Source organism: Coregonus clupeaformis, chromosome 6 (genome assembly GCF_020615455.1).
Source record: "Coregonus clupeaformis isolate EN_2021a chromosome 6, ASM2061545v1, whole genome shotgun sequence".
Lineage (NCBI taxonomy): Eukaryota > Metazoa > Chordata > Actinopteri > Salmoniformes > Salmonidae > Coregonus > Coregonus clupeaformis.
Window position 1 is genome coordinate 4,470,110 of NC_059197.1, and position 19,050 is coordinate 4,489,159.

General features: G+C 37.7%; 11 non-coding genes across 11 annotated transcripts; all 11 read right to left on the reverse strand.

Moving 5' to 3' along the window:
• Window positions 1–17: 17 nt before the first annotated feature.
• On the reverse strand, window positions 18–89 carry trnaa-cgc. The gene has a single exon. It is a non-coding gene; the product is annotated as a tRNA-Ala (tRNA).
• Window positions 90–394: 305 nt separating this feature from the next.
• On the reverse strand, window positions 395–466 carry trnaa-cgc. Its single transcript has one exon. It is a non-coding gene; the product is annotated as a tRNA-Ala (tRNA).
• Window positions 467–769: 303 nt separating this feature from the next.
• On the reverse strand, window positions 770–841 carry trnaa-cgc. The gene has a single exon. It is a non-coding gene; the product is annotated as a tRNA-Ala (tRNA).
• A 2,922-nt stretch (window positions 842–3,763) lies between these two features.
• trnaa-ugc lies at window positions 3,764–3,835 on the reverse strand. The gene has a single exon. It is a non-coding gene; the product is annotated as a tRNA-Ala (tRNA).
• A 1,793-nt stretch (window positions 3,836–5,628) lies between these two features.
• Window positions 5,629–5,700, reverse strand: trnaa-ugc. Its single transcript has one exon. It is a non-coding gene; the product is annotated as a tRNA-Ala (tRNA).
• A 2,933-nt stretch (window positions 5,701–8,633) lies between these two features.
• Window positions 8,634–8,705, reverse strand: trnaa-cgc. Its single transcript has one exon. It is a non-coding gene; the product is annotated as a tRNA-Ala (tRNA).
• A 672-nt stretch (window positions 8,706–9,377) lies between these two features.
• Window positions 9,378–9,449, reverse strand: trnaa-cgc. The gene has a single exon. It is a non-coding gene; the product is annotated as a tRNA-Ala (tRNA).
• A 1,416-nt stretch (window positions 9,450–10,865) lies between these two features.
• Window positions 10,866–10,937, reverse strand: trnaa-ugc. The gene has a single exon. It is a non-coding gene; the product is annotated as a tRNA-Ala (tRNA).
• Window positions 10,938–14,952: 4,015 nt separating this feature from the next.
• On the reverse strand, window positions 14,953–15,024 carry trnaa-cgc. Its single transcript has one exon. It is a non-coding gene; the product is annotated as a tRNA-Ala (tRNA).
• Window positions 15,025–15,705: 681 nt separating this feature from the next.
• trnaa-ugc lies at window positions 15,706–15,777 on the reverse strand. Its single transcript has one exon. It is a non-coding gene; the product is annotated as a tRNA-Ala (tRNA).
• A 2,542-nt stretch (window positions 15,778–18,319) lies between these two features.
• On the reverse strand, window positions 18,320–18,391 carry trnaa-cgc. Its single transcript has one exon. It is a non-coding gene; the product is annotated as a tRNA-Ala (tRNA).
• Window positions 18,392–19,050: the final 659 nt, after the last annotated feature.

Genomic DNA, 19,050 nt, shown 5'->3' on the forward strand with positions numbered 1-19,050 from the left:
TTGTCTAAATGCAAAAATGGAGATCCTGGGGATTGAACCCAGGACCTCAAACATGCGAAACATGCGCTCTACCACTGAGCTACATCCCCTTTCTATGATATAAACAATGCAATATCAATAAAATTAACTTTTTCTATACAGCATTCCAACGAAAATAGGATGCCATGATATCAGCAATCTAAAATAGAGGTATGGACAGGGATCGAACCCATGAACTTCAGTTTACAAAAGAAAGGCCTTACAAGTTTTCACACCATTCCACTTATCTGATATAAGGGCACGAACAGGAATTTAACGCATGTTCTTCAGGTTACAAGACCAAATGACTTACCACATCTCTATTTCCTGCTGAATATCAACATTTTGGAAAGTAGGAATTGTCTAAATGCAACAATGGAGATGCTGGGGATTGAACCCAGGACCTCATACATGCGAAGCATGCGCTCTACCACTGAGCTACATCCCCTTTCTGTGATATCAACAATGCAATATCAATAAAATTAACTTTTTCTATACAGCATTCCAACGAAAATAGGATGCCATGATATCAGCAATCTAAAATAGAGGTATGGACAGGGATCGAACCCATTAACTTCAGTTTACAAAAGCAAGGCCTTACAAGTTTGAACACCATTCCACTTATCTTCTATAAGGGAACGAACAGGAATTTGAAGCATGTTTTCAGGTTACAAGACCAATTACTTACCACATCTCTATTTCCTGCTAAATATCAACATTTTGGAAAGTAGGAATTGTCTAAAAGAAACAATGGAGATGCTGGGGATTGAACCCAGGACCTCATACATGCGAAGCATGCGCTCTACCACTGAGCTACATCCCCTTTCTGTGATATAAACAATGCAATATCAATAAAATTTACTTTTTCTATACAGCATTCCAACGAAAAAAGGATGCCATGATATCAGCAATCTTAAATACAGGTATGGACAGGGATCGAACCCTTGAACTTCAGTTTAGAAAAGGAAGGCCTTACAAGTTTACACACCATTCCACTTATCTGCTATATGGGCACGAACAGGAATTTGACGCATGTTTTCAGGTTACAAAACCAAATGACTTACCAGATCTCTATTTCCTGCTGAATATCAACATTTTGGAAAGTAGGAATTGTCTAAAAGAAGCAATGGAGATGCTGGGGATTGAACCCATTACCTCAAACATGCAAAGCATGCACGCTACCACTGAGCTACATCCCCTTCCTATGATCTAAACAATGCAATATCAATAAAATTAACTATTTCTATACAGCATTCCAACGAAATTATGATACCATGATATCATCAATCTTTAATAGAGGTATGGACAGGGATCGAACCCATGAACTTCAGTTTACAAAAGAAAGGCCTTACAAGTTTTCACACCATTCCACTTATCTGATATAAGGGCACGAACAGGAATTTAACGCATGTTCTTCAGGTTACAAGACCAAATGACTTACCAGATCTCTATTTCCTGCTGAATATCAACATTTTGGAAAGTAGGATATGTCTAAAAGAAGCAATGGAGATGCTGGGGATTTAACCCATTACCTCAAACATGCAAAGCATGCACGCTACCACTGAGCTACATCCCCTTCCTATGATCTAAACAATGCAATATCAATAAAATTAACTTTTTCTATACAGCATTCCAACGAAAATAGGATGCCATGATATCAGCAATCTTAAATACAGGTATGGACAGGGATCGAACCCATGAACTTCAGTTTAGAAAAGGAAGGCCTTACAAGTTTACACACCATTCCACTTATCTGCTATATGGGCACGAAACGGAATTTAACGCATGTTCTTCAGGTTACAAGACCAAATGACTTACCACAACTCTATTTCCTGCTGAATATCAACATTTTGGAAAGTAGGAATTGTCTAAATGCAAAAATGGAGATCCTGGGGATTGAACCCAGGAAATCAAACATGCGAAACATGCGCTCTACCACTGATCTACATCCCCTTTCTATGATCTAAACAATGCAATATCAATAAAATTAACTTTTTCTATACAGCATTCCAACGAAAATAGGATGCCATGATATCAGCAATCTAAAATAGAGGTATGGACAGGGATCGAACCCATTAACTTCAGTTTACAAAAGAAAGGCCTTACAAGTTTTCACACCATTCCACTTATCTGATATAAGGGCACGGACAGGAATTTGACGCATGTTTTCAGGTTACAAAACCAAATGACTTACCAGATCTCTATTTCCTGCTGAATATCAACATTTTGGAAAGTAGGAATTGTCTAAAAGAAGCAATGGAGATGCTGGGGATTGAACCCATTACCTCAAACATGCAAAGCATGCACGCTACCACTGAGCTACATCCCCTTCCTATGATCTAAACAATGCAATATCAATAAAATTAACTATTTCTATACAGCATTCCAACGAAATTATGATACCATGATATCATCAATCTTTAATAGAGGTATGGACAGGGATCGAACCCATGAACTTCAGTTTACAAAAGAAAGGCCTTACAAGTTTTCACACCATTCCACTTATCTTCTATAAGGGCACGAACAGGAATTTGACGAATGTTTTCAGGTTACAAAACCAAATGACTTACCAGATCTCTATTTCCTGCTGAATATCAACATTTTGGAAAGTAGGAATTTTCTAAAAGAAGCAATGGAGATGCTGGGGATTTAACCCATTACCTCAAACATGCAAAGCATGCACGCTACCACTGAGCTACATCCCCTTCCTATGATCTAAACAATGCAATATCAATAAAATTAACTTTTTCTATACAGCATTCCAACGAAAATAGGATGCCATGATATCAGCAATCTTAAATACAGGTATGGACAGGGATCGAACCCATGAACTTCAGTTTAGAAAAGGAAGGCCTTACAAGTTTACACACCATTCCACTTATCTGCTATATGGGCACGAACAGGAATTTAACGCATGTTCTTCAGGTTACAAGACCAAATGACTTACCACAACTCTATTTCCTGCTGAATATCAACATTTTGGAAAGTAGGAATTGTCTAAAAGAAGCAATGGGGATGCAACCCATTACCTCAAACATGCAAAGCATGCACGCTACCACTGAGATACATCCCCTTTCTGTGACATAAAAAATGCAATATCAATAAAATTAACTTTTTCTATACAGCATTCCAACAAAATTGTGATGCCATGATATCAGCAATGTTAAATAGAGGTATGGACAGGGATCGAACACATTAACTTCAGTTTACAAAAGAAAGGCCTTACAAGTTTACACACCATTCCACTTATCTTCTATAAGGGCACGAACAGGAATTGAATGCATGTTTTCAGGTTACAAGACCAAATGACTTACCACATCTCTATTTCCTGCTGAATATCAACATTTTGGAAAGTAGGAATTGTCTAAATGCAACAATGGAGATGGAACCCAGGACCTCAAACATGCGAAGCATGCGCTCTACCACTGAGCTACATCCCCTTTCTGTGATATCAACAATGCACTATCAATAAAATTAACTTTTTCTATACAGCATTCCAACGAAAATAGGATGCCATGATATCAGCAATCTTAAATACAGGTATGGACAGGGATCGAACCCTTGAACTTCAGTTTAGAAAAGGAAGGCCTTACAAGTTTACACACCATTCCACTTATCTGCTATATGGGCACGAACAGGAATTTAACGCATGTTCTTCAGGTTACAAGACCAAATGACTTACCAGATCTCTATTTCCTGCTGAATATCAACATTTTGGAAAGTAGGAATTGTCTAAATGCAACAATGGAGATGCTGGGGATTGAACCCAGGACCTCATACATGCAAAGCATGCGCTCTACCACTGAGCTACATCCCCTTTCTGTGATATCAACAATGCAATATCAATAAAATTAACTTTTTCTATACAGCATTCCAACGAAAATAGGATGCCATGATATCAGCAATCTTAAAAACAGGTATGGACAGGGATCGAACCCTTGAACTTCAGTTTAGAAAAGGAAGGCCTTACAAGTTTACACACCATTCCACTTATCTGCTATATGGGCACGAACAGGAATTTGACGCATGTTTTCAGGTTACAAGACCAAATGACTTACCAGATCTCTATTTCCTGCTGAATATCAACATTTTGGAAAGTAGGAATTTTCTAAAAGAAGCAATGGAGATGCTGGGGATTGAACCCATTACCTCAAACATGCAAAGCATGCACGCTACCACTGAGCTACATCCCCTTCCTATGATCTAAACAATGCAATATCAATAAAATTAAACTTTTTCTATACAGCATTCCAACGAAAATAGGATGCCATGATATCAGCAATCTTAAATACAGGTATGGACAGGGATCGAACCCATGAACTTCAGTTTAGAAAAGGAAGGCCTTACAAGTTTACACACCATTCCACTTATCTGCTATATGGGCACGAACAGGAATTTAACGCATGTTCTTCAGGTTACAAGACCAAATGACTTACCACAACTCTATTTCCTGCTGAATATCAACATTTTGGAAAGTAGGAATTGTCTAAATGCAAAAATGGAGATCCTGGGGATTGAACCCAGGACCTCAAACATGCAAAACATGCGCTCTACCACTGCGCTACATCCCCTTTCTATGATATAAACAATGCAATATCAATAAAATTAACTTTTTCTATACAGCATTCCAACGAAAATAGGATGCCATGATATCAGCAATCTTAAATACAGGTATGGACAGGGATCGAACCCATGAACTTCAGTTTAGAAAAGGAAGGCCTTACAAGTTTACACACCATTCCACTTATCTGCTATAAGGGCACGAACAGGAATTTGACGCATGTTTTCAGGTTACAAAACCAAATGACTTACCAGATCTCTATTTCCTGCTGAATATCAACATTTTGGAAAGTAGGAATTGTCTAAAAGAAGCAATGGGGATGCAACCCATTACCTCAAACATGCAAAGCATGCACGCTACCACTGAGCTACATCCCCTTTCTGTGACATAAATAATGCAATATCAATAAAATTAACTTTTTCTATACAGCATTCCAACAAAATTGTGATGCCATGATATCAGCAATGTTAAATAGAGGTATGGACAGGGATCGAACACATTAACTTCAGTTTACAAAAGAAAGGCCTTACAAGTTTACACACCATTCCACTTATCTTCTATAAGGGCACGAACAGGAATTGAATGCATGTTTTCAGGTTACAAGACCAAATGACTTACCACATCTCTATTTCCTGATAAATATCAACATTTTGGAAAGAAGGAATTGTCTAAATGCAACAATGGAGATGCAACCCAGGACCTCATACATGCGAAGCATGCGCTCTACCACTGAGCTACATCCCCTTTCTGTGATATCAACAATGCAATATCAATAAAATTAACTTTTTCTATACAGCATTCCAACGAAAATAGGATGCCATGATATCAGCAATCTTAAATACAGGTATGGACAGGGATCGAACCCATGAACTTCAGTTTAGAAAAGGAAGGCCTTACAAGTTTACACACCATTCCACTTATCTGCTATATGGGCACGAACAGGAATTTAACGCATGTTCTTCAGGTTACAAGACCAAATGACTTACCACATCTCTATTTCCTGCTGAATATCAACATTTTGGAAAGTAGGAATTGTCTAAATGCAACAATGGAGATGCTGGGGATTGAACCCAGGACCTCATACATGCAAAGCATGCGCTCTACCACTGAGCTACATCCCCTTTCTGTGATATCAACAATGCAATATCAATAAAATTAACTTTTTCTATACAGCATTCCAACGAAAATAGGATGCCATGATATCAGCAATCTTAAATACAGGTATGGACAGGGATCGAACCCATGAACTTCAGTTTAGAAAAGGAAGGCCTTACAAGTTTACACACCATTCCACTTATCTGCTATATGGGCACGAACAGGAATTTGACGCATGTTTTCAGGTTACAAAACCAAATGACTTACCAGATCTCTATTTCCTGCTGAATATCAACATTTTGGAAAGTAGGAATTTTCTAAAAGAAGCAATGGAGATGCTGGGGATTTAACCCATTACCTCAAACATGCAAAGCATGCACGCTAACACTGAGCTACATCCCCTTCCTATGATCTAAACAATGCAATATCAATAAAATTAACTATTTCTATACAGCATTCCAACAAAATTATGATACCATGATATCATCAATCTTTAATAGAGGTATGGACAGGGATCGAACCCATGAACTTCAGTTTACAAAAGAAAGGCCTTACAAGTTTTCACACCATTCCACTTATCTTCTATAAGTGCAAGAACAGGAATTTGACGCATGTTTTCACGTTACAAAACCAAATGACTTACCAGATCTCTATTTCCTGCTGAATATCAACATTTTGGAAAGTAGGATATGTCTAAAAGAAGCAATGGAGATGCTGGGGATTTAACCCATTACCTCAAACATGCAAAGCATGCACGCTACCACTGAGCTACATCCCCTTCCTATGATCTAAACAATGCAATATCAATAAAATTAACTTTTTCTATACAGCATTCCAACGAAAATAGGATGCCATGATATCAGCAATCTTAAATACAGGTATGGACAGGGATCGAACCCATGAACTTCAGTTTAGAAAAGGAAGGCCTTACAAGTTTACACACCATTCCACTTATCTGCTATAAGGGCACGAAACAGGAATTTAACGCATGTTCTTCAGGTTACAAGACCAAATGACTTACCACAACTCTATTTCCTGCTGAATATCAACATTTTGGAAAGTAGGAATTGTCTAAATGCAAAAATGGAGATCCTGGGGATTGAACCCAGGACATCAAACATGCAAAGCATGCGCTCTACCACTGAGCTACATCCCCTTTCTGTGATATAAACAATGCAATATCAATAAAATTAACTTTTTCTATACAGCATTCCAACGAAAATAGGATGCCATGATATCAGCAATCTAAAATAGAGGTATGGACAGGGATCGAACCCATTAACTTCAGTTTACAAAAGAAAGGCCTTACAAGTTTACACACCATTCCACTTATCTGCTATAAGGGCACGAACAGGAATTTGACGCATGTTTTCAGGTTACAAGACCAAATGACTTACCAGATCTCTATTTCCTGCTGAATATCAACATTTTGGAAAGTAGGAAATTGTCTAAATGCAGCAATGGAGATGCTGGGGATTTAACCCATTACCTCAAACATGCAAAGCATGCGCGCTACCACTGAGCTACATCCCCTTCCTATGATCTAAACAATGCAATATCAATAAAATTAACTTTTTCTATACAGCATTCCAACGAAAATAGGATGCCATGATATCAGCAATCTTAAATACAGGTATGGACAGGGATCGAACCCATGAACTTCAGTTTACAAAAGTAAGGCCTTACAAGTTTACACACCATTCCACTTATCTGCTATATGGGCACGAAACGGAATTTAACGCATGTTCTTCAGGTTACAAGACCAAATGACTTACCACAACTCTATTTCCTGCTGAATATCAACATTTTGGAAAGTAGGAATTGTCTAAATGCAAAAATGGAGATCCTGGGGATTGAACCCAGGAAATCAAACATGCGAAACATGCGCTCTACCACTGATCTACATCCCCTTTCTATGATATAAACAATGCAATATCAATAAAATTAACTTTTTCTATACAGCATTCCAACGAAAATAGGATGCCATGATATCAGCAATCTAAAATAGAGGTATGGACAGGGATCGAACCCATTAACTTCAGTTTACAAAAAAAAGGCCTTACAAGTTTTCACACCATTCCACTTATCTTCTATAAGTGCACGAACAGGAATTTGACGCATGTTTTCAGGTTACAAAACCAAATGACTTACCAGATCTCTATTTCCTGCTGAATATCAACATTTTGGAAAGTAGGAATTTTCTAAAAGAAGCAATGGAGATGCTGGGGATTTAACCCATTACCTCAAACATGCAAAGCATGCACGCTACCACTGAGCTACATCCCCTTCCTATGATCTAAACAATGCAATATCAATAAAATTAACTTTTTCTATACAGCATTCCAACGAAAATAGGATGCCATGATATCAGCAATCTTAAATACAGGTATGGACAGGGATCGAACCCATGAACTTCAGTTTAGAAAAGGAAGGCCTTACAAGTTTACACACCATTCCACTTATCTGCTATATGGGCACGAACAGGAATTTAACGCATGTTCTTCAGGTTACAAGACCAAATTACTTACCACAACTCTATTTCCTGCTGAATATCAACATTTTGGAAAGTAGGAATTGTCTAAATGCAAAAATGGAGATTGAACCCAGGACCTCAAACATGCGAAACATGCGCTCTACCACTGAGCTACATCCCCTTTCTATGATATAAACAATGCAATATCAATAAAATTAACTTTTTCTATACAGCATTCCAACGAAAATAGGATGCCATGATATCAGCAATCTAAAATAGAGGTATGGACAGGGATCGAACCCATGAACTTCAGTTTACAAAAGAAAGGCCTTACAAGTTTTCACACCATTCCACTTATCTGATATAAGGGCACGAACAGGAATTTAACGCATGTTCTTCAGGTTACAAGACCAAATGACTTACCACATCTCTATTTCCTGCTGAATATCAACATTTTGGAAAGTAGGAATTGTCTAAATGCAACAATGTAGATCCTGGGGATTGAACCCAGGACCTCAAACATGCGAAGCATGCGCTCTACCACTGAGCTACATCCCCTTTCTATGATATAAACAATGCAATATCAATAAAATTAACTTTTTCTATACAGCATTCCAACGAAAATAGGATGCCATGATATCAGCAATCTTAAATACAGGTATGGACAGGGATCGAACCCATTAACTTCAGTTTACAAAAGGAAGGCCTTACAAGTTTACACACCATTCCACTTATCTTCTATAAGGGCACGAACAGGAATTTAACGCATGTTCTTCAGGTTACAAAACCAAATGACTTACCAGATCTCTATTTCCTGCTGAATATCAACATTTTGGAAAGTAGGAATTGTCTAAAAGAAGCAATGGAGATGCAACCCATTACCTCAAACATGCAAAGCATGCACGCTACCACTGAGCTACATCCCCTTCCTATGATCTAAACAATGCAATATCAATAAAATTAACTTTTTCTATACAGCATTCCAACGAAAATAGGATGCCATGATATCAGCAATCTTAAATACAGGTATGGACAGGGATCGAACCCTTGAACTTCAGTTTAGAAAAGTAAGGCCTTACAAGTTTACACACCATTCCACTTATCTGCTATAAGGGCACGAACTGGAATTTAACGCATGTTCTTCAGGTTACAAGACCAAATGACTTACCACATCTCTATTTCCTGCTAAATATCAACATTTTGGAAAGTAGGAATTGTCTAAATGCAAAATGGAGATGCTGGGGATTGAACCCAGGACCTCATACATGCGAAGCATGCGCTCTACCACTGAGCTACATCCCCTTTCTATGATATAAACAATGCAATATCAATAAAATTAACTTTTTCTATACAGCATTCCAACGAAAATAGGATGCCATGATATCAGCAATCTAAAATAGAGGTATGGACAGGGATCGAACCCATGAACTTCAGTTTACAAAAGAAAGGCCTTACAAGTTTTCACACCATTCCACTTATCTGATATAAGGGCACGAACAGGAATTTAACGCATGTTCTTCAGGTTACAAGACCAAATGACTTACCACATCTCTATTTCCTGCTGAATATCAACATTTTGGAAAGTAGGAATTGTCTAAATGCAAAAATGGAGATCCTGGGGATTGAACCCAGGACCTCAAACATGCAAAACATGCGCTCTACCACTGAGCTACATCCCCTTTCTATGATATAAACAATGCAATATCAATAAAATTAACTTTTTCTATACAGCATTCCAACGAAAATAGGATGCCATGATATCAGCAATCTAAAATAGAGGTATGGACAGGGATCGAACCCATTAACTTCAGTTTACAAAAGAAAGGCCTTACAAGTTTTCACACCATTCCACTTATCTTCTATAAGGGCACGAACAGGAATTTGAAGCATGTTTTCAGGTTACAAGACCAAATGACTTACCACATCTCTATTTCCTGCTGAATATCAACATTTTGGAAAGAAGGAATTGTCTAAAAGCAACAATGGAGATGCAACCCATTACCTCATACATGCAAAGCATGCGCTCTACCACTGAGCTACATCCCCTTTCTGTGATATCAACAATGCAATATCAATAAAATTAACTTTTTCTATACAGCATTCGAACGAAATTGTGATGCCATGATTTCAGCAATGTTAAATAGAGGTATGGACAGCGATCGAACCCATGAACTTCAGTTTACAAAAGAAAGGCCTTACAAGTTTACACACCATTCCACTTATCTTCTATAACGGCACGAACAGGAATTTGACTAATTTTTTCAGGTTACAAGACCAAATGACTTACCACATCTCTATTTCCTGATAAATATCAACATTTTGGAAAGAAGGAATTGTCTAAATGCAACAATGGATATGCTGGGGATTGAACACAGGACCTCATACATGCACTCTACCACTGAGCTACATCCCCTTTCTGCAATATAAACTATGAAATATCAATAAAATTAACTTTTTCTATACAGCATTCCAACGAAAATAGGATGCCATGATATCAGCAATCTTAAATACAGGTATGGACAGGGATCGAACCCATGAACTTCAGTTTAGAAAAGGAAGGCCTTACAAGTTTACACACCATTCCACTTATCTGCTATAAGGGCACGAACAGGAATTTAACGCATGTTCTTCAGGTTACAAGACCAAATGACTTACCACATCTCTATTTCCTGCTGAATATCAACATTTTGGAAAGTAGGAATTGTCTAAATGCAACAATGGAGATGCTGGGGATTGAACCCAGGACCTCATACATGCAAAGCATGCGCTCTACCACTGAGCTACATCCCCTTTCTATGATATCAACAATGCAATATCAATAAAATTAACTTTTTCTATACAGCATTCCAACGAAAATAGGATGCCATGATATCAGCAATCTTAAATACAGGTATGGACAGGGATCGAACCCTTGAACTTCAGTTTACAAAAGAAAGGCCTTACAAGTTTACACACCATTCCACTTATCTGCTATATGGGCACGGACAGGAATTTGACGCATGTTTTCAGGTTACAAAACCAAATGACTTACCAGATCTCTATTTCCTGCTGAATATCAACATTTTGGAAAGTAGGAATTGTCTAAAAGAAGCAATGGAGATGCTGGGGATTGAACCCATTACCTCAAACATGCAAAGCATCCCCTTCCTATGATCTAAACAATGCAATATCAATAAAATTAACTATTTCTATACAGCATTCCAACGAAATTATGATACCATGATATCATCAATCTTTAATAGAGGTATGGACAGGGATCGAACCCATGAACTTCAGTTTATAAAAGAAAGGCCTTACAAGTTTTCACACCATTCCACTTATCTTCTATAAGTGCAAGAACAGGAATTTGACGCATGTTTTCAGGTTACAAAACCAAATGACTTACCAGATCTCTATTTCCTGCTGAATATCAACATTTTGGAAAGTAGGAATTTTCTAAAAGCAGCAATGGAGATGCTGGGGATTTAACCCATTACCTCAAACATGCAAAGCATGCACGCTACCACTGAGCTACATCCCCTTCCTATGATCTAAACAATGCAATATCAATAAAATTAACTTTTTCTATACACCATTCCAACGAAAATAGGATGCCATGATATCAGCAATCTTAAATACAGGTATGGACAGGGATCGAACCCATTAACTTCAGTTTAGAAAAGGAAGGCCTTACAAGTTTACACACCATTCCACTTATCTGCTATAAGGGCACGAACAGGAATTTAACGCATGTTCTTCAGGTTACAAGACCAAATTACTTACCACATCTCTATTTCCTGCTGAATATCAACATTTTGGAAAGTAGGAATTGTCTAAATGCAGCAATGGAGATGCTGGGGATTAACCCAGTACCTCAAACATGCAAAGCATGCGCTCTACCACTGAGCTACATCCCCTTTCTATGATCTAAACAATGCAATATCAATAAAATTAACTTTTCTATACAGCATTCCAACGAAAATTATGATACCATGATATCAGCAATCTTTAATAGAGGTATGGACAGGGATCGAACCCATTAACTTCAGTTTACAAAAGAAAGGCCTTACAAGTTTTCACACCATTCCACTTATCTGCTATAAGGGCACGAACAGGAATTTGACGCATGTTTTCAGGTTACAAAACCAAATGACTTACCAGATCTCTATTTCCTGCTGAATATCAACATTTTGGAAAGTAGGAATTGTCTAAATGCAAACAATTGAGATGCTGGGGATTAACCCATTACCTCAAACATGCAAAGCATGCGCGCTACCACTGAGCTACATCCCCTTCCTATGATCTAAACAATGCAATATCAATAAAATTAACTTTTTCTATACAGCATTCCAACGAAAATAGGATGCCATGATATCAGCAATCTTAAATAGAGGTATGGACAGGGATCGAACCCATGAACTTCAGTTTACAAAAGTAAGGCCTTACAAGTTTACACACCATTCCACTTATCTGCTATATGGGCACGAACAGGAATTTAACGCATGTTCTTCAGGTTACAAGACCAAATGACTTACCACAACTCTATTTCCTGCTAAATATCAACATTTTGGAAAGTAGGAATTGTCTAAATGCAAAAATTGAGATCCTGGGGATTGAACACAGCAAACATGCTAAACATGCGCTCTACCACTGAGCTAACTCCCCTTTCTATGATATAAACAATGCAATATCAATAAAATTAACTTTTTCTATACACCATTCCAACGAAAATAGGATGAAATGATATCAGCATTCTAAAATAGAGGTATGGACAGGGATCGAACCCATGAACTTCAGTTTACAAAAGAAAGGCCTTACAAGTTTACACACCATTCCACTTATCTGCTATAAGGGCACGAACTGGAATTTAACGCATGTTCTTCAGGTTACAAGACCAAATGACTTACCACATCTCTATTTCCTGCTGAATATCAACATTTTGGAAAGTAGGAATTGTCTAAATGCAACAATGGAGATCGAACCCAGGACCTCATACATGCGAAGCATGCGCTCTACCACTGAGCTACATCCCCTTTCTATGATATAAACAATGCAATATCAATAAAATTAACTTTTTCTTTACAGCATTCCAACGAAAATAGGATGCCATGATATCAGCAATCTTAAATACAGGTATGGACAGGGATCGAACCCATGAACTTCAGTTTACAAATGAAAGGCCTTACAAGTTTTCACACCATTCCACTTATCTGCTATAAGGGCACGAACAGGAATTTAACGCATGTTCTTCAGGTTACAAAACCAAATGACTTACCAGATCTCTATTTCCTGCTGAATATCAACATTTTGGAAAGTAGGAATTGTCTAAAAGAAGCAATGGAGATAGAACCCAGAACCTCATACATGCAAAGCATGCGCTCTACCACTGAGCTACATCCCCTTCCTGTGATATCAACAATGCAATATCAATAAAATTTACTTTTTCTATACAGCATTCCAACAAAATTGTGATGCCATGATATCAGCAATGTTAAATAGAGTTATGGACAGGGATCGAACCCATGATCTTCAGTTTACAAAAGCAAGGCCTTACAAGTTTACACACCATTCCACTCATCTTCTAGAAGGGCACGAACAGGAATTTAATTTATGTTTTCAGGTTACACGACCAAATGACTTACCACATCTCTATTTCCTGCTGAATATCAACATTTTGGAAAGTAGGAATTGTCTAAATGCAAAAATTTAGATCCTGGGGATTGAACCCAGGACCTCAAACATGCGAAACATGCGCTCTACCACTGAGCTACATCCCCTTTCTATGATATAAACAATGCAATATCAATAAAATTAACTTTTTCTATACAGCATTCCAACGAAAATAGGATGCCATGATATCAGCAATCTTAAATACAGGTATGGACAGGGATCGAACCCTTGAACTTCAGTTTAGAAAAGGAAGGCCTTACAAGTTTACACACCATTCCACTTATCTGCTATATGGGCACGAACAGGAATTTAACGCATGTTCTTCAGGTTACAAAACCAAATGACTTACCAGATCTCTATTTCCTGCTGAATATCAACATTTTGGAAAGTAGGAATTGTCTAAAAGAAGCAATGGAGATGCAACCCATTACCTCAAACATGCAAAGCATGCACGCTACCACTGAGCTACATCCCCTTCCTATGATCTAAACAATGCAATATCAATAAAATTAACTATTTCTATACAGCATTCCAACGAAATTATGATACCATGATATCATCAATCTTTAATAGAGGTATGGACAGGGATCGAACCCATGAACTTCAGTTTACAAAAGAAAGGCCTTACAAGTTTTCACACCATTCCACTTATCTTCTATAAGTGCACGAACAGGAATTTGACGCAAGTTTTCAGGTTACAAAACCAAATGACTTACCACATCTCTATTTCCTGCTGAATATCAACATTTTGGAAAGTAGGAATTTTCTAAAAGAAGCAATTGAGATGCTGGGGATTGAACCCAGTACCTCAAACATGCAAAGCATGCACGCTACCACTGAGCTACATCCCCTTCCTATGATATAAACAATGCAATATCAATAAAATTAACTTTTTCTATACAGCATTCCAACGAAAATAGGATGCCATGATATCAGCAATCTTAAATACAGGTATGGACAGGGATCGAACCCATGAACTTCAGTTTAGAAAAGGAAGGCCTTACAAGTTTACACACCATTCCACTTATCTGCTATATGGGCACGAACAGGAATTTAACGCATGTTCTTCAGGTTACAAGACCAAATGACTTACCACAACTCTATTTCCTGCTGAATATCAACATTTTGGAAAGTAGGAATTGTCTAAATGCAACAATGGAGATCCTGGGGATTGAACCCAGTACCTCAAACATGCGAAACATGCGCTCTACCACTGAGCTACATCCCCTTTCTATGATATAAACAATACAATATCAATAAAATTAACTTTTTCTATACAGCATTCCAACGAAAATAGGATGCCATGATATCAGCAATCTAAAATAGAGGTATGGACAGGGATCGAACCCATGAACTTCAGTTTACAAAAGAAAGGCCTTACAAGTTTTCACACCATTCCACTTATCTGCTATAAGGGCACGAACAGGAATTTAACGCATGTTCTTCAGGTTACAAGACCAAATGACTTACCACATCTCTATTTCCTGCTGAATATCAACATTTTGGAAAGTAGGAATTGTCTAAATGCAAAATTGAGATCCTGGGGATTGAACCCAGGACCTCAAACATGCGAAAGCATGCGCTCTACCACTGAGCTACATCCCCTTTCTATGATATAAACAATGCAATATCAATAAAATTAACTTTTTCTATACAGCATTCCAACGAAAATAGGATGCCATGATATCAGCAATCTTAAATAGAGGTATGGACAGGGATCGAACCCATTAACTTCAGTTTACAAAAGGAAGGCCTTACAAGTTTACACACCATTCCACTTATCTGCTATACGGGCACGAACAGGAATTTGACGCATGTTTTCAGGTTACAAGACCAAATGACTTACCACATCTCTATTTCCTGCTAAATATCAACATTTTGGAAAGTAGGAATTGTCTAAATGCAACAATGGAGATGCTGGGGATTGAACCCAGGACCTCATACATGCAAAGCATGCGCTCTACCACTGAGCTACATCCCCTTTCTGTGATATCAACAATGCAATATCAATAAAATTAACTTTTTCTATACAGCATTCCAACGAAAATAGGATGCCATGATATCAGCAATCTTAAATACAGGTATGGACAGGGATCGAACTCATGAACTTCAGTTTAGAAAAGGAAGGCCATACAAGTTTACACACCATTCCACTTATCTTCTATAAGGGAACGAACAGGAATTTGAAGCATGTTTTCAGGTTACAAGACCAATTACTTACCACATCTCTATTTCCTGCTAAATATCAACATTTTGGAAAGTAGGAATTGTCTAAAAGAAACAATGGAGATGCTGGGGATTGAACCCATTACCTCAAACATGCAAAGCATGCACGCTACCACTGAGCTACATCCCCTTCCTATGATCTAAACAATGCAATATCAATAAAATTAACTTTTTCTATACAGCATTCCAACGAAATTATGATACCATGATATGATCAATCTTTAATAGAGGTATGGACAGGGATCGAACCCATTAACTTCAGTTTACAAAAGAAAGGCCTTACAAGTTTACACACCATTCCACTTATCTGCTATACGGGCACGAACAGGAATTAGACGCATGTTTTCAGGTTACAAGACCAAATGACTTACCACATCTCTATTTCCTGCTAAATATCAACATTTTGGAAAGTAGGAATTTTCTAAAAGAAGCAATGGAGATGCTGGGGATTTAACCCATTACCTCAAACATGCAAAGCATGCGCGCTACCACTGAGCTACATCCCCTTCCTATGATCTAAACAATGCAATATCAATAAAATTAACTTTTTCTATACAGCATTCCAACGAAAATAGGATGCCATGATATCAGCAATCTTAAATACAGGTATGGACAGGGATCGAACCCATTAACTTCAGTTTAGAAAAGGAAGGCCTTACAAGTTTACACACCATTCCACTTATCTGCTATATGGGCACGAACAGGAATTTAACGCATGTTCTTCAGGTTACAAGACCAAATTACTTACCACAACTCTATTTCCTGCTGAATATCAACATTTTGGAAAGTAGGAATTGTCTAAATGCAAATTGAACCCAGGACCTCAAACATGCGAAACATGCGCTCTCCACTGAGCTACATCCCCTTTCTATGATATAAACAATGCAATATCAATAAAATTAACTTTTTCTATACAGCATTCCAACGAAAATAGGATGCCATGATATCAGCAATCTAAAATAGAGGTATGGACAGGGATCGAACCCATGAACTTCAGTTTACAAAAGAAAGGCCTTACAAGTTTTCACACCATTCCACTTATCTGATATAAGGGCACGAACAGGAATTTAACGCATGTTCTTCAGGCTACAAGACCAAATGACTTACCACATCTCTATTTCCTGCTGAATATCAACATTTTGGAAAGTAGGAATTGTCTAAATGCAAAAATTTAGATCCTGGGGATTGAACCCAGGACCTCAAACATGCGAAACATGCGCTCTACCACTGAGCTACATCCCCTTTCTATGATATAAACAATGCAATATCAATAAAATTAACTTTTTCTATACAGCATTCCAACGAAAATAGGATGCCATGATATCAGCAATCTTAAATACAGGTATGGACAGGGATCGAACCCATGAACTTCAGTTTAGAAAAGGAAGGCCTTACAAGTTTACACACCATTCCACTTATCTGCTATATGGGCACGAACAGGAATTTAACGCATGTTCTTCAGGTTACAAGACCAAATGACTTACCACAACTCTATTTCCTGCTGAATATCAACATTTTGGAAAGTAGGAATTGTCTAAAAGAAACAATGGAGATGCTGGGGATTAACCCATTACCTCAAACATGCAAAGCATGCGCGCTACCACTGAGCTACATCCCCTTCCTATGATCTAAACAATGCAATATCAATAAAATTAACTATTTCTATACAGCATTCCAACGAAATTATGATACCATGATATCATCAATCTTAATAGAGGTATGGACAGGGATCGAACCCATTAACTTCAGTTTACAAAAGAAAGGCCTTACAAGTTTTCACACCATTCCACTTATCTTCTATAAGGGCACGAACAGGAATTTGACGCATGTTCTCAGGTTACAAACCAAATGACTTACCACATCTCTATTTCCTGCTAAATATCAACATTTTGGAAAGTAGGAATTTTCTAAATGAAGCAATTGAGATGCTGGGGATTTAACCCATTACCTCAAACATGCAAAGCATGCACGCTACCACTGAGCTACATCCCCTTTCTATGATATAAACAATACAATATCAATAAAATTAACTTTTTCTATACAGCATTCCAACGAAAATAGGATGCCATGATATCAGCAATCTAAAATACAGGTATGGACAGGGATCGAACCCATGAACTTCAGTTTACAAAAGAAAGGCCTTACAAGTTTTCACACCATTCCACTTATCTGATATAAGGGCACGAACAGGAATTTAACGCATGTTCTTCAGGTTACAAGACCAAATGACTTACCACATCTCTATTTCCTGCTGAATATCAACATTTTGGAAAGTAGGAATTGTCTAAATGCAACAATGGAGATGCTGGGGATTGAACCCAGGACCTCATACATGCGAAGCATGCGCTCTACCACTGAGCTACATCCCCTTTCTGTGATATCAACAATGCAATATCAATAAAATTAACTTTTTCTATACAGCATTCCAACGAAAATAGGATGCCATGATATCAGCAATCTAAAATAGAGGTATGGACAGGGATCGAACCCATGAACTTCAGTTTAGAAAAGGAAGGCCTTACAAGTTTACACACCATTCCACTTATCTGCTATAAGGGCACGAACAGGAATTTGACGCATGTTCTCAGGTTACAAGACCAAATGACTTACCAGATCTCTATTTCCTGCTGAATATCAACATTTTGGAAAGTAGGAATTGTCTAAAAGAAGCAATGGAGATGCTGGGGATTGAACCCAGTACCTCAAACATGCAAAGCATGCACGCTACCACTGAGCTACATCCCCTTTCTATGATCTAAACAATGCAATATCAATAAAATTAACTTTTCTATACAGCATTCCAACGAAAATTATGATACCATGATATCAGCAATCTTAAATAGAGGTATGGACAGGGATCGAACCCATTAACTTCAGTTTACAAAAGAAAGGCCTTACAAGTTTTCACACCATTCCACTTATCTGATATAAGGGCACGAACAGGAATTTAACGCATGTTCTTCAGGTTACAAGACCAAATGACTTACCACATCTCTATTTCCTGCTGAATATCAACATTTTGGAAAGT